We start from the raw sequence: 26,575 nt of genomic DNA, 5'->3' as shown, positions 1-26,575 counted from the left end.
TCTTCCTTCACGTTACCAAAATTGCTACCCTACACCTTTAATAGTTAATCATTAGAATGTGTATCGTGGTAAGAAGCACCGTTTTCTGTGTCTTTTTGGTATTAGCAATTTACATTGTGAGCACATGTTGGTGTAGTTCCGAGCGTTCGAATCCACGCGCTTGCCCCTGTCAGAGTAACTACTAATGCTATTGAGTGAAGTTGGAAGTTCATTATAAAAATTGGTTGGAGATGCCGGGGATCGAACCCGGGGCCTTTCACATGCAAAGCGAACGCTCTACCACTGAGCTACATCCCCTCGCATATATTGTTAGGCATTACTGCTCAGAAGACGAGCTACAAGGCACCGCCGTTATCTGATCGTGACTCAGTTGGGGGAACGGAACGGTACCGCATTCCAGGAATGCGTGCGCTCACTCTCACATGTCGCTCGAATTTTTCAGCCAAGAATACACTTGGCTGCTCTTAAATGCCGTTTGCTGGAAATGCTACAGGACACTAGACAATGGTTTTCCCAAGCAGTATACATATATTTCATAAGACGTTATATAGTCGTGTGATCCCGGAAAATTCGACATCGTGTGCATCTAATCAAAAAATGACCTTGCAGCACGTATATCACCTTCAAATACTGCCTGCGTATAAATTCGGAGTAGTAAGTGCACATAATTAAATACTATAACTTTCTACTTGTGCATCCATTTGGAGTATCATTACTGAGTTAATGTTGCATAAATGCTAGAAATTCTTTTAGAAACTTTTTGCTGGACAACTATATACCTTACGGTGTCAATGTTCATCTTATGCATAGATAGGATAAAGAGCAGTCTCAGCACTGCCGTAACATGAAATATGTGAAATATGTGCTCGCTGTCTGTAGATTCTAACAGGTCACTTTTAGTAGTGCAGTGGGTGGCGAGTGATTCAGTTGCTGTGTCTACTGTGTGTAAGAGCAAGAATCCAGCTCAAACGCCCTAACAGTATGTTTAGAAAACATGAACAACGTTCGTAGATCAAGGCTTAAATGGCAAGTGGTCGGAACGCACTACAATACTCCTCCCCCACGTGGAGGAGCTCCAGCGTGCGTGGGAATGGGAGACAGTATAACGTCCAACGTATTCATCCGATACGAGCCAGTGTGATTACGACCCGCTCACCAAAACGGAGGAACCTCCTCTTGGCACACGCTACCACACAGGAGATGATATCCATGTCATAGGGCGGTCTTTGTGAGACATCGACAAAGATGGAGAAGCTGACGGTGTACGACGAATTCCATCTGCATGAGGGAAGACTACATCACAATAGTTTACTCATCCAACACAACTTACTCTGCCGTTCGTTTTCATGCCTTTCATGAAAGTATCAGTAAGTAGAACATAATTAACATTATTTCAGTTTATTTGCAGTGTAAGTGACAAAGGTTGAAAATTAAAACTATATAAATATTTCATATGACGATCATTTTGCACTCTGTCCAGAGCGCCAACTGATGCTTGGAATTTACGCTTACACAAAAGTGTTATGTCGCTCCAGATCAACACCAAAAACACTATTTTCTTTTAAACGCTTGGGCATCTGAAGCTCCCACTTCTGAGAGCTTCATTTGTGCAGAGCGGCGGTGACTAATAGTAAGTGCGGAACACAATGAAGTTTGTTGTTGTGCTCATTGGCACTCACTCATTCTACTTAAGTCATCTGCATTATATCATTGCTGTTGTGATGGTAGCACAATTAAGAAAAAAATGCTAAAAATCGCCTCTACATATCATTCTGTCGTAATGAAGCTTACGTATACAGAAACAGAGACTTACAAACATCTGCTCCAAGACGAGGTGGCCGAGTGGTTAAGGCGTTGGACTGCTAATCCAATGTGCTCTGCACGCGTGGGTTCGAATCCCATCCTCGTCGAACGATTTTTAAATACGTTTTGCATGGGGACGGTTTATATTAGACGCATTTGAATGACTTCGTAAATTGTAATTCGTTCAAAGTTTCATCGCTTCACAAATAAGCTTCCTAACTAGCTAATCCAACTCACATCTACTTATTCTTTACCACCTACTTAAAATGTATCAATGGTTCATATTACACGAATAGTTAAACATTACCTTATATACTTTGGAAATTACAAAAAGTGAAAACCCCAAACACTAGAGGTAAGTAGAGAATGGCAAGATAACTTATGGTCATAGTAACCAACATAAAAAACACAAATACGTATCAAACTTTAAGATTCAAGTATAATGAGTTAACCGAAAACTGTAATTATATCACCTTCCTTTTAGTAAATAAAGTATTTTTTTACAAAACGTGCACATTACCTTTAGTAAATAAAGTATTTTTGTTTCAAAAAGTACATAGGTACATATGAACAAATTTTATAATTACCTTAGTTTAATAAATCTGTGTGACGCTGAGATTCTCACATAATGTATGATTCTATGCAGAATACGTTGTTTCTTATATCACCGGTACATATATTACTTGTATAAATATATCAACAGGACATAAGATCATATAGATGAAAATGATTACAAGCCAATTTAATTATGTAATTTGAGTGTTACTCCTCCTTCCCAGGGGACACCGCCTTAATGGGAAGCGAGGGTTTGCGTGCTTGGCTGAAGTCAAGGGCTATGTCGACGGTAGCGTAGCTACCAGCAGGACCAGCCAAGTCGGACAGGCCAGACCAAGTGTGTCCCACAACATAGGGCAGAGGCGTAGAGTATCCAGCTTTCCTAAGGGAGTAAACCCTTACAAGAAATCAAGCACGTTGGAAGGCCCCGAAGTGGCAGCCCCACTATCCAACTATACCTGGGCAGCCCCCGTAAGGCGGCCAGGCGAGATAAAAAATTATTGGCAGCTACATAGGGAAACCCTGACGGAAATCCATACGACGAACCGTAAAATGAAAAAGGTTAAAAATGTTAGTATAGTGGAACATGTAAACTTAATAACGTGAAACGTCAGAGGCATATCGACAAACCAAGGAGAACTACATAACATATTAGAGGAGAGGAATTGTGATATAGCATTTATGACAGAAACTAAAAAGAAAATAAAGGGAACTAAAGATATAGGAAATTATACTATGATATATAGTGGAGTAGGAGCACAATCTGGGGTTGCCATAATAGTAAATGAAAAAAATGAACAAACAGATTGATAAGCTATGCGTGGATAAACGAACGGATATGCAGCATAAGATTTAATATTTCTAGAGGATATCTAACCTGTGTAGTCGTGTATACCCCAGAGGAAGGGAGAGCGAAGGAAATCGAGACGTTCTATGAAGATCTACAGAAAACACTAGCTAGGATAAATAAGAATGACTGTATTGTAATTGGCGGAGACTACAATGCAAGAATAGGAAGGGAAAGAATTGATAATATAGTTGGCTATGCTGGAGAGACTACAGTCAACAGCAATGGAAACATGTTCAGAAATTTAGGAGCTTTCAACAACTTCAGAATATTAAACTCTTTATTTAAACACAAAGACATACACAAACACACAAGGTCCGCCAAAGTGTTTAGAACAATAATTGACTACTTCGTAGCAAACCAAAAACATTTGTTCTGTTTCAGGGCGTGGGTGTATATAGAAGGCACGACATTAACACAGACCATTTCCTGCTACAAGCATAAGTTGCCCGAAAGCAGAGATGGCATAAAACACGTAAAAAATCCCCAGAACAACCAAGTGAGGTATATAAAGTCTACTTGCTAGAACAGGAGTCAATCAAGTATCTTTATCAAAGATGCTTAGACATAATAATAGGCACAGTTCCAGAATCAGAGAGTATTGAAGATGAGTGGGAAAAGATTAAGAACATATTAAGAACTGCAGCCAGTGACGCTTTAGACAAAACGAAACACAGGGAGAAGAAAAAAGGCCACATGATTCGAACAAAGCAAACTGAGGAGGCTGTTGAAATTAAGAGACAACTAAAGAAAAAATATCTACAACACCCAACTCTGGAGAATAATGAAGCATACAGCAGAAGTGAGTAAACTAAGCAGGAAGTTCCATCGAGATGGTTGGGATAACTTTGTTGCCAGGATCGTAAACGAAATTAATGGGAGACAAACACTTGCATATAAAATGGTAAGACACTTGAATAGCAGCGAAAAGGATGTGGAAGGTATCAATGTAATAAGGAACAAAAAGACTGGCTGAATTATTACAAGGAAATATGGACTGATGAAATGAACACATCGTCTTGACTTTCAAGAATTAGGACATGCTCTCAGATATACAAAGACCCGAAAGGCAGTAGGAAGGGATGGCATTAACATTTAAGTAATAAAATGTTCTTCAGTGGCATATAAAAAAGGTTTCTCAGATTTTTTAATCTTGGCTGGATCACAACGGAAATACCAGAAGAATGGAAGATCTCACTTATAAAACCAGTATTTAAAAGAGACAGATCAAAACCTGAAAATTATGGAGGCATATCACGATTAAATACAGCGTATAAGCTCTATGCTAGAATAATAACCGAAAGACTTAAACCCATAACGGAGTGCTTGCTGTCAGAACACCAAAATGGATTCAGAAAGGGGAGAAGCTGTACAGACAACATATTTATGCTACGGAAAATTACAAAAAAACATAAGGAATTCAGTAAAGTAACACACATCCTTTCCGTCGATTATGTAAAAGGCTTTTGATAGAGTAAATAGACAGCTATTGTGGAAAATTGTAACAAGAAAGCATACCAGTACCCATTGTACGTGTAGTTCAAAAGATCTATGCTAGTACAAGAATCCAAATAATTTGGGATAATGAAGAAACAACAATGGTTATTAATGTAGGAGTTCGACAAGGTTGCGGCCCCTCTCCACTGCTTTTTAATATATACATTGACGACATTATACGGCAATGGAGAATGAAACTGAAGAACTATACATATAACTTCAACCAAAAAGATTACATTATGACTTTGTTATTTGCAGATGCCCAAGTGTTAATTACGAATAATGAAGCTGCACTGCAGAGAGCTGCCTACGAACCATACCAAACATCCCAGACGTTGGTCAGTTCAAAAGCAAAAGCCATGGGTTTCTGTGGAAAAATCCAGTAAGAACAAAAATAATTATAGACAACAAGATTATAGAGCAAGTAGATAGATTCAAATGTCTAGGAACCATGCTGTCGTACAGGGGAGAACTACATGAATAAAAATTGAGAAATTTAACTACTTAAATGGCACTATCAGAAGAACCCTCCAACGTAAAGCAAGAGCAGAAACATATCTAAATTTTATAAAGTTATGGCAGTACGAACATTACTATATGGAAGTGAATCTTGAGTAATGAAATTCCTCAAGTACACAGCAGGATACACAAAGCTAGACTACAAAAGAAGTACAGACATGAGGAAGGAACTAAATATTTTCGATATAAACAGTAAGGTTGACAAATACCGACAGAAATGGATTTCCCATCTGTTGCGAATGGACAAATCGGATTAACACTACATTCTTGGCTGTATACTCTGCAAGGTAAAAGTTGCACTGGAAGACATGCGAAACGATAGAAGGACCAGGTGTAGCTGCAACAGGCTGAGGGAAAGCCTAATGCATGACAGAAGAAGAGGAAGAAAAAGAAGAAGAAGAATGTTACTCCACGAACAGCATACTGATACTGCTAATGATAATACAAGTAATTTTTGCTTGAATACTAATTGTGAATCACTGAAGGAAGGCGGATTCTAAAAGTAAATGGGACTAAACAATGGGATCAAACTGATTAAATGTAATTTTAATTTCTTTATGCTATTCTAACATATTGTAAAGTAGGAGGTCTGTCTACTTAATACAGTGCTCATCACTTCTCACGGCCAACATAAAAATAGATTTAAATATATTAGCATTTATGTCAATTACGGGATTTGCTCTATTTTTAATGAAACTATACTATGCCATTTAATACTTCCTTTCTTCGGAATATGGTTACATTTTTGTAAATTAGTTATATTTATTTTGTTGTGTCCTGACAAGGGACGCAACTGGAGATGGCGCACTGAGATAGTTTCCCACTGGCGCCATGGGCGGCGCTTCAAGATTCGTCGCTAACCTCAAGCACAGCCCAGTCAGCAACCTCCGTGCCGCCGTTGCGATAAGCGCGGCCACAAGCACCAACGGCAGGTTCACGACAGCGTTGCCGTACCACAGTTCCAGTACGGAGCTGTTTGTAGCTACAGTTCGTAGTGGAGATCAGCCTTCGAGACTTGCTCTGCAACTGAAGTCGCCTATGGCCTTCGCATGGGGACTTCAGTGATTGACAGTGTGGCCTCCAGGACGGACATATTTTTGTTGCACTATATTCAGTAACAAACGCCTTGCCAGACCACTGCTTAGTTTTATCTGTCCACAAGCACGTCCAACAAGTGGCTGTACAAATTAAGTTAATTACCACAGCGCAATAAAGTGTATATTTTTGTGTCACTTGCCGGCCGCGGTGGTCTCGCGGTTCTAGGCGCGCAGTCCGGAACTGTGCGACTGCTACAGTCGCAGGTTCGAATCCTGCCTCGGGCATGGATGTGTGTGATGTCCTTAGGTTAGTTAGGTTTAAGTAGTTCTAAGTTCTAGGGGACTAATAACCACAGCAGTTGAGCCCCATAGTGCTCAGAGCCATTTGTGTCACTTATTTGTTGGTGACTCATTTGTTTGACACAGACTCGGTTGACACAGACTCGGTTGACACTGACTCGGTTGACACTGACTCGGTTGACACAGACTCGGTTGACACTGACTCGGTTGACACAGACTCGGTTGACACTGACTCGGTTGACACAGACTCGGTTGACACAGACTCGGTTGACACTGACTCGGTTGACACAGACTCGGTTGACACAGACTCGATTGACACTATCACAGTTCCTCTAACTAGCTCGGAGAATCTACACCTAATATGACATGTACGAGCCGTTCTATGCAGACCACTCATACAGTTCATCTGGTAATGAGAATTCCGAACTCACTGTGCTGCATTACTTCCTTTGCCACTTTGCTGTTCCTAGCTTGCTTGTTCGCTAACTTTTCCTGCTTGCGAAAATTTTCTGTTACAGATTGTGCTTTTCGGTTTTGCTGTTTGCTTGCTGCACTATCACAGTTCATAAGTTACGTTTAGGATTTCTTGTGTCTTGTGTGTTTGTGTGTGTGTGTGTGTGTGTGTGTGTGTGTGTGTGTGTGTGTGTGTGTGTTTTAGCATTTGTTTACCGTGTCACACCCACCATTCCCAATCCCTCATTTGCCTGTCTCACAATTAGCGGCGCCACAAGCTCAAACACCTCAGGCAGCACCGCTCAGTCTAAACCAGTTTCTTCAGTCACAGATACAGTCAATGGACCAGCTTACGGAACTAACGAATAGGTTGATCCAAACGTAGATGTCAATAATTGTGACATGGAATGACACTCCATCACCCACTGCAGTGCCACAAGAAGCACAACCTTCGCCGTTGCCTCCAGAGCGTATTCAAGCATTGAACCAAGATCAGTGTGGTGGCTGCCAGATTTTAGTTCTGTAAGTTAAAAAAATAACTTGGTAAAACGTACAGGCAATGAGTGACAGATTTGCAGGTGCTCAAAAGACGGTGAAAATGGAAGTGTGAATGTGGAAAATACTATACTGACTTGATGGTTCGTGACGCCATTACTCAAAACACAGCAGATAGCAGAGTCCGTCAACCCTTCTTAAAATACCCTGACAACACGTTGCAATAAATCTTGCAGATTACTGACCTACAATTACTGACTTTCACGACTGGCGAGACAGTGTCGTTGATAGTTTTCAGGCAGGGAACATTTGTGCCGCAACTCCAAGAGATAACATTGCTGTACAACTTATCACAGCGCAATAAAGTGTATACGTGTGTCAGTGACTTGTTTGCACTGACACTTCGAAGGCTAACACTAAGCGGCCCAGTCGGATACACAGCAGATCACCATGTAAACAACCAGGCCGTAAATGTACCGGAGTAAAATCTTTCCTGCATTTTTTTCAAATGTTACAAACGTGGCAGGTGTTCTTCGCGTTATGCGACATGTTTTGCATATGGTACGAATGGGCACATTCAAACTGTCTGCAAGTGGTAAAGACTTCCGATTAGAGCAAACGTCCACGTAGCTCGAACTTTCAAGTGTATATTCTTTATTCTGCGCCGACCTGCGGTGCTAGTGTAGAACATAAAAGTGAAACTGTGCAATACAAAGAATCAGTAGTTTCTTCAGTGCAACGCCACTCCAACAAACTTCTTGTGGATGTGGTTATAGCTGGCCACAGTGTTCAGCTTCAGATAGACAGTGGTGCTTCAGAGCCACTGCTAAATCGCAGTACTTACGATCTGCTAAGCAAACCCAAATTACAGAAGTCAACAACTACGCTGACAGCGTATAATAGACAGGATATTTCCGTATTAGGATCCCGTAGCCTTCTTGCTGTCTATCAGAATTTGCAAAAGACTGTGTCGTTCCAGATTTTGCTTTCACAAGACAGTAGTAGTTTTGGCCATGACTTGCTTGGATTGCATATTGTAGACAACATGGTAGCATTACTTCGTTTGACCTTAGAGACAGTGATGCTAAGCTATGTGACGAACTTAAAGATTTGTTTGCTGAAGCCTTAGGTAAAGCTATCAATTTTGTGCTTCACATGAAGATGAAAGACAAGGCACAGTGCCACTTTCACAGAGCTCGCATTGTACCACACGTGTGAACACGTTACAAGGGAACCTGCACAGTGGCAGTAAAAAGGCGTTATTGCACCCATCACAGCCAGTTTCAGGGCATCCCCGTTAACTTTCAGGAAGAAACATGTAGAGAATCTGGGCAGACTATAAGATGACAGAGAATCCTCAGACAGTAGTTGATTCATTCCCACTGCCGCGACCTGATGAGCTTATGGATCTCTTAGGAGCCGGTGGGTGCTACTCTAAAATCGATTTGCGCAATGCCTACCTATAGATTCCATTAAATGAACAGTCACAGATTTTGTGATTAATACAGATGAGACTGTGCCTTCACGTACAAATTACTTGGATGACATAGTGGAATCAGGCCGCACGGAAAAATAGCACCTTAGTAATTTGTGTACCATGTTCAAAGCGTTCTCACAGGCGGGCCTCAAATGTATTGAAGGCAAGTGTGTATTCTTCCAGACAAATAGAGTACTTGGGTCATATGATCAATTCCCAAGGACTTCATCTGATGCAGTTACATCTGCGGACTTGGAACGTCCCCTTAGAAAAATTTATGAATTACAGTGCTGATAAACCTCTTACGTTATTTGATTTCCAAACAACTGAGCAGAACTGAACGTACTCAGACATTTCTCTCTTTACTTACTCTGATCAACACTAAACTGACAATGTTTTTAGCGCAACGCAAACTGACTTTCAATAATCCTACAAAAGAATGGCCCTGACTAACAATAACCTATACCTTTCATGAATCACTTACCTCACAAAAATCTTCGTTACTCGAACTACTGCAATACAGCGAGCGCCACTACTGCCAGCTAAATAAAAGATTCTAACTACTGATAGGCACTAACTACTGATAGGCATAGTTAGCAAATGAAAGATTTTGATAGAGAACAAACAATGTACTTACTTCAAAAGTCATCATATATATATATATATATATATATATATATATATATATATATATATATATATATATATATATATATATCAGTTCATGTTATCCAGTATTACAAATTTACTCTTTCTGACGGACACACTGCCCAACACTACAATAGTAAATATTCCAACATTGCAAACCAGCCACAGACTTCACACAACACAGTCAGTGATAATCATATAGAGCGCTACGTGGCGTTATAACACAAAAAAACATAAACAGCCTACTTACATAGCCCCCATGCTCCCCACAAAAAAATTTTTACAAATTGTTTTGGGCAGTGGCCAATAATGATTTGATAAGATTTTCCATTGATCAGAATAAGTAAAGAGAGAAATGTCTGAGTACGTTCAGTTCTGCTCAGCTGTTTGAAAATCAAATAACGTAAGAGGTTTATCAGCACTGTAATTCATAAATTTTGCTAAGGGCACGTTTCAGACTATTCGTGACCTCAGACCTGCGAGAAATCTCTCAGAATAGCAATTGGTACTACGGAAGCTGACCTCTACATCCGTTTCTTTCCTCGTGCAGATCAAATAGCCGCGCCCTTAGATCATCTTCGACACCAGACTCTCCCTTTCTTACTGTCCCATGAATCTTAATTGCATTTACAAAATTGAAAGAATCTTTTCTCGGCGATCGTTTCCTCGTCTATTTCAATCCTGGTAAACCTGTTGTTTTCGCAGCGGGTGCATCATCGTGTAGCATTGGCGTGGTACTTTCACATAGAACTGGTTCTGCAAACGGACCAGTAGCCTTCGCTTCCAAATTTCTCAAAAAGTCTCAGACAAATTACTCGATGAAAGAGAAGGAGGCTCTTGGATTCATTTATGGAGTGACTAAATTTCACCAATACCCGTGTGGAAGGAAATTCCACTTAGTCACTGATCACAAATCGCCTCAGTCACTTTTCAACCTTGCCAAGCCTACTCCAAACCACACTGCACAAAGATTACAACGATGGTCTCTTATTCTCTCGTTATCAGCGAAAAATATATTTAGTCCAAAAAGCAGATAAAAATTCACTTGACGCCTTCCTGAGAGACAATCTCCGTTCATTCCAAATTAATAATATAAGTGTAGACCAGAAGTGGCTTAAATTCTAAGAAATAGTATCGGCAGCAGTTGAGAGATTTATACCAAATAAATTAACAAACGATGGAGCTGATCCTCCTTGGTACACAAAACGGGTTAGAACACTGTTACAGAAACAACTAAACAAACATGCCAAAGTTAAACAGACGCAAAATCCCCAAGATTGGCGATCTTTTACAGAAGCTCGATATTTAGCGTGGGCTTCAATGCCAGATGCCCATAACAGTTTCCACAACGAAACCTTGTCTCGAAACCTGGCAAAAACTCCAAAGAGATTCTGGTCGTATGTGAAGTATGTAAGCAGCAAGAAACAACCAATGCCTTCTCTGCGCGATTGGAATGAAGATACTATCGAAGACAGTGCTGCCAAAGCAGAGTTACTAAACACAGCCTTCCGAAATTCCTTCATAAAAGAAGACGAAGTAATTATTCCAGAACTCGAATCGAGAACAGCTGCCAACATGAGTAACGTAAAAGTAAATATTCTCGGAGTAGTAAAGCAACTTAAATCACTTAATAAATGCAAGTCTTCTGGTCCAGACTGTATACCAATTAGGTTCCTTTCGGAGTATGCTGATGCATTAGCTCCATACCTACCTATCGTATACAACCATTCGCTCGACGAAAGATCCGTACTCAAAGACTGAAAGTTGCGCAGGTCACACCAATATTCAAGAAAGGTAGCAGGAGTAATCCAGTAAATTACAGGTCCATATCGTTAACGTCGATATGCAGCAGGATTTTAGAACATATATCGTGTTCGAACATTATGAATTACCTCGAAAAAAAAAACGGTCTATTGACACACAGTCGCCGGCCGCGGTGGTCTAGCGGTTCTAGGCGTTCAGTCCGGAACCGCGCGACTGCTGCGGTCGCAGGTTCGAATCCTGCCTCGGGCATGGATGTGTGTGATGTCCTTAGGTTAGTTAGATTTAAGTAGTTCTACGTTCTAGGGGACTTATGACCACAACAGTTAAGTCCCATAGTGCTCAGAGCCATTTGAACCATTTGACACACAGTCAACATGGGTATAGAAAACATCGTTCATGTGAAACACAACTAGCTCTTTATTCACATGAAGTGTTGAGTGCTATTGACAAGGTATTTCAGATCGATTCCATATTTCTGGATTGCCGGAAGCCTTTTGACAATGTACCACACAAGCGGCTCGTAGCGAAATTGCGTGGTTATGGAATATGGTCTCAGTTCTGTGACTGGATTTGTGATTTCCTGTCAGAGAGGTCACAGTTCGTAGTAATTGACGGAAAGTCGTCGAGTAAAACACAAGTGATTTCTGGCGTTTCCCAAGGTAGTGTTATAGGTCCTTTGCTGTTCTTTATCTATATAAACTGTTTGTGAGCCAATCTGAGCAGATGTCTTCGGTTGTTTGCAGATGACGCTGTTTTTTATCAACTAATAAAGTCATCAGAAGATCAAAACAACCAGAAAAACGATTTAGGAGAAATATCGAAATGGTGAAAAATGTGTCAGTTGGCCCTAAATAAGGAAAAGTGTGAGGTCATCCACATGAGTGCTAAAAGTAACTCGATCCCTGAGTCAACAGATAGGGACGTTTGCAAGACAGCAACCAACTGCACGAACAGTTCGACGACGTTTGCACCAGCACTCGGAGACCATGGCTGCGGTTACCCTTGACGCTACATCACAGACAGGAGCTCCTGCTATGGTGTACTCATCGACGAACCTGGGTGCACGAATGGCAACACGTCATTTTTTCGGATGAATCCAGGTTCTGTTTGCAGCACCATGATGGCCGCATCGGTGTTTGGCGACATCGCGGTGAACACACATTGGAAGCGTGTTTTTTGTCATCGCCATACTGGCGTATCCCCGGATTGATGGTATGAGGTGCCATTGGTTACATGTCTCAGTCACCTTTTGTTCGCATTGACGGCACTTTGAATAGTAGGCGTTACATTTCAGATGTGTTACGACCCGTGGCTCTACCCTTCATTCGATCCCTGCTAAACCCTACATTTCAGCAGGATAATGCACGACCACATGTTGCAGGTCCTGTACGGGCCTTTCTGGATACAGAAAATGTTCGACTGCTGCCCTGGCCAGCACATTCTCCAGATATCTCACCAATAGAAAATTGATGGTCAATGGTGGCCGAGCAACTGGCTCTTCACAATACGCCACTCACTACTCTTGGTGAACTGTGGTATCGTGTTGAAGCTGCATGGGCAGCTGTACCTGTGTACGCCATCCAAGCTCTGTTTGACTCAATACCCAGGCGTATGAAAACCGTTATTGCGGTCGGAGGTGGCTGTTCTGGGTACTAATTTCTCAGGATCTCTGCACCCAAACTGCGTGAAAATGTAATAACATGTCAGCTCTAGTACAATATATTTGTCCAATGAATACCCGTTATCTTCTTCATTTCTGCTTGGTGTAGCAATTTTAATGGCCTGTAGTGTAAAACCCGTAAATTCAACTAAATACCTAAAAAAGTATTACAGTTACAAACAACTTAAATTGGTCGGAACACATAGAAAATGTTGTGGGGAAGGCTAACCAAAGTCAGCGTTTTATTGACAGGGCACTCCGAACATGTAACACACCTACTCAGGAGACTGTCTACGCTATGCTTGTCCGTCCTCTTTTAGAAACCTGCTGGGCGGTGTGGGATCCTTACCAGATATGATTGCCGGAGTACATCGAAAAAGTTCAAAGAAAGACAGCACGTATTGTTGTTGTTGTAGTGGTCTCCAGTCCTGAGACTGGTTTGATGCAGCTCTCCACGCTACTCTATCTTGTGCAAGCTTCTTCATCTCCCATTAACTACTGCAACCTACATCCTTCTGAATCTGCTTAGTGTTTTCATTTCTTGGTTTCTCTCTACAATTTGTACCCTCCACGCTGCCCTCCAACACTAAATTGGTGATCCCTTGGTGCCTCAGAACATGTCCTACCAACCGATCCCTTCTTCTAGTCAAGTTGCGCCACAAACTTCTCTTCTCCCCAATCCTATTCAATACCTCCTCATTAGTTATGTGATCTACCCATCTAATCTTCAGCATTCTTCTGTAGCACCACATTTCGAAAGCTTCTATTCTCTTCTTGTCCAAACTATTTATCGTCCATGTTTCACTTCCATACATGACTACACTCCATACCAACACTTTCAGAAACGACTTCCTGACACTTAAATCTATCCTCGATGTTAACAAATTTCTCTTCTTCAGAAACGCATTCCTTGCCATTGCCAGTCTACATTTTATATCTTCTCTACTTCGACCATCATCAGTTATTTTGCTCCCCAAATAGCAAAATTCCTTCACTACTTTAAGTGTCTCATTTCCTAATCTAATTCCCTCAGCATCACCCGACTTAATTCGACTATATTCCATTATCCTCGTTTTGCTTTTGTTGATGTTCATCTTATATCCTCGTTTCAAGACACTGTCCATTCCGTTTAACTGCTCTTCCAAGTCCTTTGCTGTCTCTGACAGAATTACAATGTCATCGGTGAACCTCGAAGTTTTTGTTTCTTCTCCATGGATTTTAATACCTACTCCGAATTTTTCTTTCGTTTGCTTTACTGCTTGCTCAATGTACAGATTGAATAACATCGGGGAGATGCTACAACCCTGTCTCACTCCCTTCCCAACCGTGCTTCACTTTAATGCCCTCGACTCTTATAACCGCCATCTGGTTTCTGTACAAATTGTAAATAGTCTTTCGCTCCCTGTATTTTACCCCTGCCACCTTTAGAATTTGAAAGAGAGTATTCCAGTCAACATTGTCAAAAGCTTTCTCTAAGTCTACAAATGCTAGAAACGTAGGTTTGTCTTTCCTTAATCTCTCTTCTGAGATAAGTCGTAGGGTAGGTATTGCCTCACGTGTTATTCACATTAGTATTTTGCAGCCGTGACTTATTAAACTAATAGTTCGGTAATTTTCGCATCTGTCAACACCTGTTTTCTTTGGGATTGGAATTACTATATTCTTCTTGAAGTCTGAGGGTATTTCGCCTGTCTCATACATCTTGCTCACCAGATGGTAGAGTTTTGTTAGGACTGGATCTCCCAAGGCTGTAAGTAGTTCTAATGGAATGTTGTCTACTCCTGGGACCTTGTTTCGGCTCAGGTCTTTCAGTGCTCTGTCAAACTGTTCACGCAGTGTCATATGTCCCCTTTGATATTCATCTACATCCTCAAGTACATCGCCCTTGTATAGACCCTCTATATATTCCTTCCACCTTTCTGCTTTCCCTTCTTTGCTTAGAACTGGGTTACCATCTGAGCTCTTGATATTCATACAAGTGGTTACATTTTCTACAAAGGTCTCTTTAATTTTGCTGTATGCAGTATCTATCTTACCCCTGGTGAGATAAGCCTCTAGATCCTTACATTTGTCCTTTAGCCATCCCTGCTTAGCCATTTTGCACTTCATTTTTGAGACGTTTGTATTTATTTTTGTGTGCTTCATTTTCTGCATTTTTATATTTTCTCCTTTCATCAATTAAGTTCAATATTTCTTCTGTTACCCATGGATTACTAGTAGCCCTCGTCTTCTACCAGGCGGCTTCCTCTTTCATTTCTTCCCCCCCCAGTTCATATTCACCTACTACGTTTCCTTCTGTCCCTTTGCCTACTACCGAATTCCAGTCGCCCATGACTATTAAATTTGAGTCTCCCTTCACTGTCTGAATAATTTCTTTTATTTCATCATACATTTCTTCAATTTCTTCGTCATCTGCAGAGCTAGTTGGCATATAAACTTCTAACATTCTGCGTTGTGTCTGTTGTTCTATGTCGTGTCTCCCTACCACCTTTGCGCAACGACGCTCTGAGCGTGTTTTTTAGGGAAGACTAATTTGAACCTGGGACCTGTTGCTGGTAAGGAGACGCCAGACCACACATGACATGTGGAGTTCAGAAGAGTACATTGAGACTCGCGATGATATAACCAAATACTTAATGATTTCAGCGTCAGCTCCACTGCACTTCCTGTAAAAGAATCTTAATACTAACTAAATTTAGTGGAAGGGGTTCAAGGATTTACTATTTTTAGTTAGCTGGTAAAATAAAGTCGAAAAATCAGTTAAGTTTACCACTGGAAATTTTATTCTTCTCACAAAACATTGTTTATAAATTGCACTATTGATAAAAGGAAATGTTTTAATACAGGATCATAAATACCGACTGCGTTCAATAAAAATGTGAACGAATATTCCCTGAATTGGTTTCCAAGTTCTACGATGGATCGAAGGATGACCTATGTCATATCACATCTATAATCTAGATTTAAATTAAGTTTCACAAAAGAGAAAACTATCAAATTGGTCTACAGTGACCCTCAATTATCTTTAATTACTTATCTAACTTGTCGTAAATTACAGTGGCTGATGTAGCTTCTCAATAATTGTTGTTGTTGTTGTGGTCTTGAGTCCTGAGACTGGTTTGATGCAGCTCTCCATGCTACTCTATCCTGTGCAAGCTTCATCATCTCCCAGTACTTGCTGCAACCTACATCCTTCTGAATCTGTTTAGTATATCCATCTCTTGGTCTCCCGCTACGATTTTTCCCTCCCCGCTGCCCTCCAATGCTAAATTTGTGATCCCTTGATGCCTCAAAACATGTCCTACCAACCGGTCCCTTCTTTTTGTCAAGTTGTGCCACAAACTCCTCTTCTAACCAATTCTATTGAATACCTCCTCATTAGTTATGTGATCTACCCATCTAATCTTCAGCATTCTTCTGTAGCACCACATTTCGAAAGCTTCTATTCTCTTCTTGTCCAAACTAGTTAATGTCCATGTTTCACTTCCATACATGGCTACACTGCATACAAATACTTTCAGAAACGATTTCCTGACACTTAAATCTATACTCGATGTTAACAAATTTCTCTTCTTCAGAAACGCTTTCCTTGCCATTGCCAGTCTACATTTTATATCCTCTCTACTTCGACCATCATCAGTTATTTTACTCCATAAATAGCAAAACTCCTTTACTACTTTAAGTGTCTCATTTCCTAATCTAATTCCCTCAGCATCACCCGATTTAATTTGACTACATTCCATTATCCTCGTTTTGCTTTTGTTGTTGTTCATCTTATATCCTCCTTTTAAGATACTGTCCATTCCGTTCAACTGCTCTTCCAAGTCCTTTGCTGTCTCTGACAGAATTACAATGTCATCGGCGAACCTCAAAGTTTTTATTTCTTCTCCGTGAATTTTAATACCTACTCCAAATTTTTCTTTTGTTTCCTTTACTGCTTGCTCAATATACAGATTGAATAACATCGGGGAGAGGCTACAACCCTGTCTCACTCCCTTCCCAACCACTGCTTCCCTTTCATGTCCCTCGACTCTTATAACTGCCATCTGGTTTCTGTACAAATTGTAAATAGCCTTACGCTCCCTGTATTTTACCCCTGCCACCTTTAGAATTTGAAAGAGAGTATTCCAGTCAACATTGTCAAAAGCTATCTCTAAGTCTACAAATGCTAGAAACGTAGGTTTGCCGTTTCTTAATCTTTCTTCTAAGATAAGTCGTAAGGTTAGTATTGCCTCACGTGTTCCAACATTTCTGCGGAATCCAAACTGATCTTCCGCAAGGTCCGCTTCTACCAGTTTTTCCATTCGTCTGTTAAGAATTCGTGTTAGTATTTTGCAGTTGTGCCTTATTAAACTGATACTTCGGTAATTTTCACATTTGTCAACATCTGCTTTCTTTGGGATTGGAATTATTATATTCTTCTTGAAGTCTGACGGTATTTCACTTGTCTCATAAATCTTGCTCACCAGATGGTAGAGTTTTGTCATGACTGGCTCTCCCAAGGCCGTCAGTAGTTCTAATGGAATGTTGTCTACTCCCGGGGCCTTGTTTCGACTCAGGTCTTTCAGTGCTCTGTCAAACTCTTCCCGCAGTATTGTATCTCCCATTTCATCTACATCTGCATCCTCTTCCATTTCGACTACATCGCCCTCGTATAAACCTTCTATATACTCCTTCCACCTTTCTGCCTTCCCTTCTTTGCTTAGAACTGGGTTTCCATCTGAGATCTTGATATTCATACAAGTGGCTCTCTTTTGTTTTAATTTTCCTGTAGGCAGTATCTATCTTACCCCTAGTGAGATAGGCCTCTACATCCTTACATTTGTCCTCTAGCCATCCCTGCTTAGCCATTTTGCACTTCCTGTCGATCTCATTTTTTAGACGTTTGTATTCCTTTTTGCCTGCTTCATTTACTGCATTTTTATATTTTCTCCTTTCATCAATTAAATTCAATATTTCTTCTGTTACCCACGGATTTCTATTAGTCGTCGTCTTGTTACCTACTTTATCTTCTGCTGCCTTCACTACTTCATCCCTCAGAGCTACCCATTCTTCTTCTACTGTATTTCTTTCCTCCATTTCTGTCAATTGTTCCCTTATGCTCTCCCTGAAACTCTCTACAACCTCTGGTTCTTTCAGTTTATCCAGGTCCCATCTCCTTAAATTAGCACCTTTTTGTAGTTTCTTCAGTTTTAATCTACAGTTCATAACCAATAGATTGTGGTCAGAGTCCACATCTGCCTCTGGAAATGTCTAACAATTTAAAACCTGATTCCTAAATCTCTGTCTTACCATTATATAATCTATCTGAAACCTGTCAGTATCTCCAGGCTTCTTCCATGTATACAGCCTTCTTTTATTGTTCTTGAACCATGTGTTAGCTATGATTAAGCTGTGCTCTGTGCAAAATTCTACCAGGCGGCTTCCTCTTTCATTTCTTCCCCCCAATCTATATTCACCTACTACGTTTCCTTCTCTCCCTTTTCCTACTGACGAATTCCAGTCACCCATGACTATTAAATTTTCGTCTCCCTTGACTACCTGAATAATTTCTTTTATCTCATCATAGATTTCCTCAATTTCTTCATCATCTGCAGAGCTAGTTGGCATATAAACTTGTACTACTGTAGTAGGCGTGGGCTTTGTGTCTATCTTGGCCACAATAATGCGTTCACTATGCTGTTTGTAGTAGCTCACCCGCATTCCTATTTTCCCATTAATTATTAAACCTACTCCTGCAGTACGCCAGTTTTCTTTCTCCTGATAATGACGTCCTCTTGGGTAGTCCCCGCCCGGAAATCCGAATGGGGAACTATTTTACCTCCGGAATATTTTACCCAAGAGGACGACATCATCATTTAATCATACAGTAAAGCTGCATGCCCTCGGGAAAGATTACGGCTGTAGTTTCCCCTTGCTTTCAGCCGTTCGCAGTACCAGCACAGCAGGGCCGTTTTGGTTAATGTTACAAGGCCAGATCAGTCAATCATCCAGACTGTTGCCCCTGCAACTACTGAAAAGGCTGCTGCCCCTCTTCAGGAACCACACATTTGTCTGGCCTCTCAACAGATACCCCTCCGTTGTGGTCGCACCTACGGTACAGCCATCTGTATCGCTGAGGCACGCAAGCCTCCCCACCAACGGCAAGGTCCATGGTTTATGGGGGGAGGTCAATAATTGTATAACAGAATAATTGTATAACAGAAAAATCAACTCATTTCAGATTTTACCTTATGTTGCAAATGTGAATACCATGAGCTACAATTGACGAGCGACACTAGTATTACGTAAAAAGGGGATGTAACAGATGAGACTTCTGCAGTTCTAAGTGAAGCCTTATGCGCTGAAAAATGCGGCATCACGTGCGTTCATTACCTTGTCGGTGTTCGTCATGGGGCGGCGGCCATCGCAGCTCCATGCATCTCGCCGTCTCGGAAGCAACTCTTTTCTAGCTTCTCCTTACTACAATTTACCGAAGTTGGTTTAAAAAAATTATCTGACTGCGTTTTCATGTGACCAATCAGGGTCTCAATGTTAACCATAAGCTCAGCCTTCAAAAATTCTGTCTATCCAATGAGAAACATTATACTTTTCGTAGTGGGGCAATGTTTTTAAAGTTTGCAACGTAACAGAGACGCGCAAAAGTCTCACGCTAAAACTTGCGGCTGGTGTGGCCCTTTTAGTGTTATCGTAAGATCTATACTGTTCTTCTGGATCGCTCTAGCTTTTAACATGGGCTGGGGGGGGGGGTGGTCCTGGTGGTTAGCTGCAGACGTGGGTGTCCGTCCTTTATTGTAGGGCCTTCTAGCTTAACACGGTTCTGCTCTCGGCTTCTGTTCTCGTTTCTCACCTCGGAACTGCGTTTGTCACACAGTGGGAAGGTATGACATGCATTTAGGCATTCTTGTGTTAGTCTGTGGTATTCCATTTGCTCACTCGTTACTCGTATTACTTTGATTAATTTAATGTCACGATTTATTCGGAGCTATGTGACATACTACCTGATTTGCTTATCATGTCAGTGTTTTCACTAAAGGAGTTGGATTTGCCTGACACGTTACAAATTTGTACTACTGTAGTAGACGTGGGCTTTGTGTCTATCTTGGCCACAATAATGTCTTCATTATGCTGTTTGTTGTAGCTAACTCGCACTCCTATTGTTTTATTCATTATTAAACCTGCTACTGCATTACCCCTATTTGATTTTGTATTTATAACCCTGTATTCGCCTGACCAAAAGTCTTGTTCCTCCTGCCATCGAACTTCACTAATTCCTACTATATCTAACTTTAACCTATCCATTTCCCTTTTTAAATTTTCTAACCTACCTGCCCGATTAAGGGATCATACATTCCATGCTCTAATCCGTAGAACGCCAGTTTTCTTTCTCCTGATAACGACGTCCTCTTGAGTACCCCCGCCTGGAGATCCGAATTGTGGATTATTTTACCTCCGGAATATTTTAGCCAAGAGGACGCCATCATCATTTAACCATACAGTAAAGCTTCATGCTCTCGGGAAAAATTACGGCTCTAGTTTCCCCTCGTTTTCAGCCGTTCTCAGTACCAGCACAGCAAGGCCGTTTTGGTTAGTGTTTCAAGGCCAGATCAGTCAATCATCCAGACTGTTGCCCCTTCAACTACTGAAAAGGCTGCTGCCCCTCTTCAGAAACCACACGTTCGTCTGGCCACTCAACAGATACCCTTCCGTTGTGGTTGCACCTACGGTACGGCTATCTGTATCGCTGAGGCACGCAAGCCTCCCCACCAACGGCAAGGTCCATGGTTCATGGCGAAATATAGGAGAGCGTGTCACAAAAAGGATACAGGATTTGGGCTGGAAATCATTAAAAGAAAGGTGTTTTTAGTTGCGACGGAATCTTCTCACGAAATTCCAATCACCAACTTTCTCTTCCGCATGCGAAAATATTTTGATGACACCGACCTATATAGGGAGGAACGATCACCAAGATAAAACAAGGGAAATCAGAGCTCGTACAGAAAGGTATAGGTGTTCATTCTTTCCAGGCGCTGTACGAGGTTGGAATAACAGAGAGCTGTGAAGGTGGTTCGACGAAGCCTGTGCCAGGCACTTGAATGTGATTTGCAGAGTATCCATGTAGATATAGATAATTTACAGGCCCACATCCAAGCATGCCAATCCAGACACTGTCTCGCATTTTCCAGTGGGACCTGATGCAGACTTTTACACGTCGGAAGCATCATGTTGTCACATCAATGCTGATGAATTAGATGCTCGGTACCAATTCCCACTGGATCACTAGAAGGTCGCTCGGGCTGTGGCAGCAGACCTGGATTTGCAAATTTTGTTACGCTACGTCCTCGTCAGTCAGCTCACTCAGTGAAACAAATCACTGCCAGTGCGTTAGTGTGTTATTTTGTTATGCTCTCAATTAGAACAATCCCAGGTGACGATCCAAAAGGCTCACCACACATGTACTCAGCTTGCTCCACCAGCATTCTGGGGCAGTGCTCCACAATAAACTATTATGTTGCAGATACTTCATTTGGTTTGGCATGGACGCTCAAACAGAACAGATTACGGCGCAGTGCCAAGCTTGTGTGGAACTCCAGGCAGCTCTTCCTCAACGCCTTGGCAGCATGTTCAGTCGCATTTTTCTAGGCAATACTGGAACATTCGTTGACTGATTAACGCATGTAGTATGTCCCTCTTTGTCGTGCCCATGAATTCAACACCGACACGTTGTAAACTGCAGCGTTTGCAAACCATATTTTGGACTGATGATGTTCCAGAGTTTGTAGCAACTGATCACAGACCTCATTTCGTGCTGGCAGAATTTGAGGACTTTTGTCCAACCAACGACATTCGTCACATCACCAGTGCGCCTTTTCATCCTCAATGAAACAGAGAAGCGAAGCACTTAATGCACACCTTCAACCAGTAGATGGACAAGCTATCCACCAACCAAACGTGGCAAGAAGCTTGTGTGCTCTTCTTCTTGTCTTTCCACTCCCTCCACCGTACACTGGTTCATCTGATGCATCCACCAGAGCAGCTGGCGCTTACTCCGGTCACTCAGGCAATGTATAAAGCTAATCTACATCTTTTTCAGACTGTACAGCAAACGGAAGATCTGAGAGATAAGGTAGGTCTAGGTTTCTTGTACAGCGTGCAGGAGGTTTACCGTGGCGGCACTCGAACCAACTGCAGTCTTGTAATTTGCGTAATCCTGTCGGCGAGCCTTAGTTTACGGCGACCTTGTGGGCGTGTATAACCAGGAACTGGCCCCAAAACCGTGGCCCTGGACCCGATACCCCGGCCAGCACCGAGTGGACAACAGAGATCCTCCGTGGATAGTCCACTCCACACCGGAGTTACCAAGGCGTCGCCATCCCACATAGCAAACCGTTTCTGTGTCAACACCATTAGGATTATTCTCCTTTGTCAGATGCAGGAGCGAACCTTCCATTTCTTTTTTCAGCTGGCGCTCTGGGTCAGTGGCAAGGCGAATTCTAGAGCACAAGCGGGACCTCAGCACCAGTTACAGACTGTTTCTGTTCACTCATCTCTTGCGGCTCCACATCTCCCCCTCCCTCGCCCTCATACCAGCAAACGAAATTACACGACTACAGTGAGGAAGTTCCGGAGGAAGTGTGTTCTCGTCAATGAAGACAACTGGAGCTGGCGTAGCGACACGGTTTCCATCTGGAGCCACAGGCGGTGCTTTGAAGTTCGCCGCCAACCAAAAGCACAGCTCAACCAGCAATCTCCGCGCTGCCGCCAATGGGATGGACTTCCCGCGTTGTTGTAAGCGGCGGCCACAGGCAGTAATGGGGGTTCGTGTTCGTCATTGCGGTACGACAGTTCTAGTACGGAGTTCAAGGATTGCTGTTGGTAGCTACAGTTTGTAGTGGAGATCAGCCAGCGAGCCTTACCCTACAGGTGAAGTCGCCCATAGTCTTCGCTTGGGGACAGCTATTTACTACAGTGATTGCCAGTGTGGCGCCTAGAGCGGACATGATCTTGTTAACATTGTATTCAGTAATGGATGCTTTGACAGACCGCTACATTGTTGTATCTGTCCGCAAGCACATCCAAAGAGTTGCTTCGCAGCTTTAAATTATCACAGCACAGTGAAGCCTATATTTGTATGTCACTGATTTGTTTACACTGCCATAGTTCCTCCGTCCACCTCAGAACATCTAAACCTAATACGAAGTGTGCGCGCCCATTCTACCCAGACGAACCATATATTTCAGATTTTTATCCTGGATAATTTATATACTGTTTGCAAAACTCAGCTGTACATGGAATTTACTGCTGTTGAACGTGGCTGTTACCAAAGTAAAATCTAGGAAACAGATTTCACGGGGTGTAATGAGATTCTCTGTTCAGTAGATCTTTCTTTTGTCCCTTCATATTCTTAGTATCAAAAACCTCAAGTTCCAGGAAGTGTAATTATGGAGTTCTGACTGGGAAAGTTAGACAACAGATCCACTGGTTCAAGAAGCTCTCCAAGATTAATATTGACCTTGTCTCCAACACTTTGCTGGAATATGGAAGAATAACACCATGAGCTCGTCGACCCAGCAGAAGGAAATTTTACTGACATACTCTTGAGGACGTGTACAACAAACGATCACACCAACACAGCCACATGCATCTAGGTACAGGCAAGTCTTCGATGAGAGGATAGAATCAATGGTGAAAAGATCTGTAGATCGTGATGACCAGGGCAGTTGACGTAGAACTTTGAGAACATGTTGGGTATCACATTATACATGTGGACGTGTATTATCATGTTCTAAAGGCACACCGCCTTTTTGGGGCAAAAATAGTAGCACGACGGATTGTATTATGTTTTGCATGTACCGTGCACTGTTAATTATTCCCTCTACATTCAACAGAGGAAAACGTTCGTTGTAAGATATGGCTCCCAAGCCATGTCTCTGTTGAATACACTCCAGTTGTTAGCACTCACTATCCACTATGTCATACATATGTTAGTTGGTTTGAGGGAAGGGACCAAACACTGAGGTCATGGTCTCATCGGATTGGGGAAGGGTGAGTAAGAAAATCGAAAGTGCCTTTGCAAAAGAACCATCCCATCATTTGCCTGAAGTGATACAGCGAAATCACAGAAATCATAAATCGGGATGGCCGGACGAGGGTTTGAACCATCGTCCCCTCGAATGAGAGTCCAGTGTGGTAACAACTTCGCTACTCAGCTCGGTGCCACATTTTTGTATGACCATCATTGACATGAAGTTAGAAGCAACGCTCATCACTGCCAACAACAAGTCTCCATTCGAACTTCCATAAGTGACTATTTTGATTCCACTGTAGTCGGACTGCACCATACTGGGACTTGAAAAGAAGACGCCCTGACGGCATTGAGGATCGTAGTCCCGCTTCAGTCACGGTTGCGAATGGCCCTCGCTGATACCCCCAGAACAACAGTGTCCCTAGCTTCTTGTGAATTCGGGATGCGGGATGCGGGCATCTGTGCGTCACCACCGTCCAGAGCCAGGCTGACGGGCATATGACCTTCTCCTGATCAGAGGCGACAATATCGATGAACGGTGATGATCTTTCACCCCATATTTCTACGGTATGACCACCCAGACTACCGCAGATTCACTATACGTCCGCTCAACCTCCATCAGTTGGACAAACGATTAAACTTCACGTTGTCACCGCATGCTAGGAATGTTGCAGACACGAACAGAACTCCGTTAGCCACGGAAAACTGGCCCCTGATGGCTCTCGATGTGAACAACAGCTATGGTGTTTGCAGCATTCCACAGCTGATCGCGCGTTTCCTGATTTGTCGGTAGCGCTGCGGCTTTTGCTATGGTATTAGTTGACCTTTCGTAATACCCCGTGCAAGTACAGCATGCCTTAGTCATTCGGGTCAATGTGTTCATTTTTAATTTTCCGGCAGTGTATCACTTAACGAGGTCATCACCTCCAATAGTGTGTGAAAATAATCCAGTGGGGTGTCTTGTATGGACACGTATGGTTATTCGAGTTCTCCTTAGCAGCTTCATGTGTGGACCTGTATACTGGATACACTAGTGTTGGACATATAACTGTTTTTGAAGATCAGTGACCAACCTGAGCTTCCCACAACCCTATGGGCAACCAGAAACTACACTCCTGGAAATTGAAATAAGAACACCGTGAATTCATTGTCCCAGGAAGGGGAAACTTTATTGACATATTCCTGGGGTCAGATACATCACATGATCACACTGACAGAACCACAGGCACATAGACACAGGCAATAGAGCATGCACAATGTCGGCGCTAGTACAGTGTATATCCACCTTTCGCAGCAATGCAGGCTGCTATTCTCTCATGGAGACGATCGTAGAGATGCTGGATGTAGTCCTGTGGAACGGCTTGCCATGCCATTTCCACCTGGCGCCTCAGTTGGACCAGCGTTCGTGCTGGACGTGCAGACCGCGTGAGACGACACTTCATCCAGTCCCAAACATGCTCAGTGGAGGACAGATCCGGAGATATTGCGGGCCAGGGTGGTTGACTTACACCTTCTAGAGCACGTTGAGTGGCATGGGATACATGCGGACGTGCATTGTCCTGTTGGAACAGCAAGTTCCCTTGCCGGTCTAGGAATGGTAGAACGATGGGTTCGATGACGGTTTGGATGTACCGTGCACTATTCAGTGTCCCCTCGACGATCACCAGAGGTGTACGGCCAGTGTAGGAGATCGCTCCCCACACCATGATGCCAGGTGTTGGCCCTGTGTGCCTCGGTCGTATGCAGTCCTGATTGTGGCGCTCACCTGCACGGCGGCAAACACGCATACGACCATCATTGGCACCAAGGCAGAAGCGACTCTCATCGCTGAAGACGACACGTCTCCATTCGTCCCTCCATTCACGCCTGTCGCGACACCACTGGAGGCGAGCTGCACGATGTTGGGACGTGAGCGGAAGACGGCCTAACGGTGTGCGGGACCGTAGCCCAGCTTCATGGAGACGGTTGCGAATGGTCCTCGCCGATACCCCAGGAGCAACAGTGTCCCTAATTTGCTGGGAAGTGGCGGTGCGGTCCCCAAAGGCACTGCGTTGGATCCTACGGTCTTGGCGTGCATCCGTGCATCGCTGCGGTCCGGTCCCAGGTCGACGGGCACGTGCTCCTTCCGCCGACCACTGGCGACAACATCGATGTACTGTGGAGACCTCACGCCCCACGTGTTGAGCAATTCGGCGGTACGTCCACCCGGTCTCCCGCATGCCCACTATACGCCCTCGCTCGAAGTCCGTCAACTGCACATACGGTTCACGTCCACGCTGTCGCGGCATGCTACCAGTGTTAAAGACTGCGATGGAGCTCCATATGCCACGGCAAACTGGCTGACACTGACGGCGGCGGTGCACAAATGCTGCGCAGCTAGCGCCATTCGACGGCCAACACCGCGGTTCCTGGTGTGTCCGCTGTGCCGCGCGTGTGATCATTGCTTGTACAGCCGTCTCGCAGTGTCCGGAGCAAGTATGGTGGGTCTGACACA

At 42.9% G+C, this 26,575-nt stretch overlaps 2 non-coding genes across 2 annotated transcripts; one reads left to right on the top strand and one right to left on the bottom strand.

The window, feature by feature from the left end:
• Positions 1 to 225: 225 nt before the first annotated feature.
• On the bottom strand, positions 226 to 297 carry Trnaa-ugc (transfer RNA alanine (anticodon UGC)). The gene has a single exon. It is a non-coding gene; the product is annotated as a tRNA-Ala (tRNA).
• Positions 298 to 1,828: 1,531 nt separating this feature from the next.
• Trnas-gcu (transfer RNA serine (anticodon GCU)) lies at positions 1,829 to 1,910 on the top strand. The gene has a single exon. It is a non-coding gene; the product is annotated as a tRNA-Ser (tRNA).
• Positions 1,911 to 26,575: the final 24,665 nt, after the last annotated feature.

This window comes from Schistocerca gregaria, chromosome 6 (assembly GCF_023897955.1).
Source record: "Schistocerca gregaria isolate iqSchGreg1 chromosome 6, iqSchGreg1.2, whole genome shotgun sequence".
NCBI lineage: Eukaryota > Metazoa > Arthropoda > Insecta > Orthoptera > Acrididae > Schistocerca > Schistocerca gregaria.
Note: the sequence above shows the minus strand (reverse complement) of the source record. Positions and strands in the feature narration are given on the sequence as shown.